This window comes from Belonocnema kinseyi, chromosome 10 (genome assembly GCF_010883055.1).
Source record: "Belonocnema kinseyi isolate 2016_QV_RU_SX_M_011 chromosome 10, B_treatae_v1, whole genome shotgun sequence".
Classification (NCBI taxonomy): domain Eukaryota; kingdom Metazoa; phylum Arthropoda; class Insecta; order Hymenoptera; family Cynipidae; genus Belonocnema; species Belonocnema kinseyi.
The window spans coordinates 49,394,309-49,397,106 of record NC_046666.1 but is presented as its reverse complement, the minus strand read 5'-3'; positions in this window follow the sequence as shown (position 1 = coordinate 49,397,106).

Below are 2,798 nucleotides of genomic sequence, written 5' to 3'. Positions count from 1 at the left end.
CATTGAAAAAATTAGGTTTTAATTAAAAAAAAAAAAAAATTTAACCAAAAAATAAATTTTCCCCCAAAAAAGATGAATTTTTAACTAAACTAATGAAACTTTAACACAAAAAATGAGTTTTTAACAAAATAGTTTAATTTTCAAAAAAGTATAGTGGAATTTTCAACCAAGAAGCATAATATTCTGCCAAAAAAGTATTTTTTAACAAATCGGTTCAAACATTTAACCTACAAGTTAAATTTTAAACCAAAAAAGATGAATTTTCAACTTAAAAATTTAGTAATTGGTATTTAAAATAATTGAGATTTTCAATTCAAATACCAACTACTAAATTTTTTTAAATTGAAAATTCATCTTTGTTGGTTTAAAATTCAACTACTAGGTTGAATGTTTAAACTGATTTGTTGAAAAAATATTTTTTTTGTAGAATATAATCTTCTTGGTTGAAAATTTCACTATACTTTGTTGAGGATTAAACTATTTTATTAAAAATTCCGTTTTTGTGTTAAAACTTCATTAGTTCAGTTAAACATTCAACTTTTTGTTGGGAAAATTAATATTTTGGTTAGTACAAGAGAAGGAAAACAAAACTTATTTATACACTCCATTTATTTCATTTTCTCTTATCATGCTACCACTCAATCCAAAAATAATTTGTTTAACAAAAAATAATCAGAAGAAGAATTTTTGTTATATAATTAATTAAATTCTTTTCTGGAACATTTATAGACCCTAATGTCAATATAAAGAGCTTCTAAAAAATACGATATCCTTTAAAAAACCAACAAAGATGTCACTAAAGATTTAGTTTACAAGTTTTTTAGAAATTGGTATGGTCAAAAATGCTTCCAACAGTAACAAAACAAAATTAAACCGTAAATGGTTTATAATAAAAAATGCGATTTCTTTATTTAGAAAACAATGAAGATTGTCATTTGACTCGGTCTCGACTTTAATTGATTAAACTTTAAATACTTTTGTATAATTTAAAAAAATTAGGACCATAAAAACGTTCCGTCACAGGTGCTTCGAGAAAATTGACAAAGTGAAGAAAATTTGTAGTTCATCATTATAAATAAATAAAATAGAAGTTTAAAAATTGGTTCTTTTTTTAATCTTTGTAATGTTAAATATTACAAATTCAAAACTGAACAGAATACTTTAAGATTCTCTAAAATTATTTTTAATTCCCATGAAATCTTTTGAATAAATTAAATAAATTGAACTGCAACTACTAAAGTTGTTATATTTTTTCGAATCCTCTTAAGGCCATGTGACGAGTGGGTCACGTGAACAGATTCCTAACTTACCGACTCCTTTTCTGTTTCCCAACTTATTTTCAAACTAAACGCCACATCGAGTTGAAAATTTGAGAAAAAAATAGGAAGCACTAATAAACATGTGCCTGGTCATAAATTTTTATAATTATGAAAAAAGCAAGAAAAATTTGTTCACAAAAAAAACTTTTTTCATCATTCTAAAAATTTAGGACCAGTCACATGTTTATTAGTGCTCCTTATTTAGTTTCTCAAATTTTCAACTCGATTTGGCGTTTCATTTGAAAATAAGTTGGAAAACAGAAAAGGTGTCGGTAAGTTAGGAATCTGGTCACGTGACGTACATGTCACATGGCCTTAAAGTCTTTTTAATTCTTTTAAATTCTCTTAAACCCAGGCAGATGAATTGTACATATTCAAGAATATTACATAAAATTTTTATTTATTTTTTTCGTATAAAATTTTTCGTATAAAACGAATGAAAATGATACATAATACCTTCTTATTTTGAAATAATCTTTCTCTCTTTTTTTGCGAAATTATGTCCAACTTTGAAATAATTTTAATTTAAACTTTTTTTAAATGTTAATTTCAATTATTAATAAATATAAATTTAATTTAATTATGATTCTTAAAATTTAACTATAGTTTAGGTAATAGAAAGTAAACAATCATTTATTTTAAGGCCTATACTGCATTCGTTCAAAATTAAATAATTAAAATATTTAACTTTAAAAATTGAACCTATTTTTTCGACGGCCTTAGCAGTTAAACAAATAAGAGTGGTTGATTGAAATTTTTGAAACTATTTCCAAATTTAAAATAAATTTAAATCGATAAACTCATGATTTATCACTTTTTTCAATTTTAAACTCCATTCCAATTTTTTTTAGTCTAAAATATTCCAGTGTTAACCCATTAAATTTGAAATTTTTTATTGAAGAAAAATAACAATTATTTTACCAGTAGAAATTTTAGAATTTTCATTTTCAACTAACAGTTATAAATCAAGTATTCCAAACTTAACAATTTTAAGTTAAATTATTTGAAATAGAAAGCCTTAAATCGTTACAATGTCAAAAAGCTAAATTTAAACTTTTAAAGCTACAATATTATATGTTCTATTTAAAAATTTTTAATATCAGAGTGAAATTGTTCTATATTGATTATGATGCTTTTCAAGAATTGTTCAAAGTTTTATAAATATAACAACATTTTCTTAAGATTCCTAGGAAACTTGAAAATGAATTTTTTATTTTGAAAAATCAATTTTAAGAGAAAACTTCAAAAGATTTTCAAAATTATCGAAAACAAAGATAGAAAAAATTCAGGCAATTTTTTAATTTAGCGGGATTTAAAAAAAAATGTTGTCAAAAATCTAACTCATTTTAAAAGATATTCAAAATTTTTGCGAAAATTTCAAAAATAATATGAAATTTAAAAAGTTAAAAAAATTATTTTCTATTTTTAAAAACTAACCTAAATAGAATTTATTAAATATTTTGAAACAAAAATAAATTT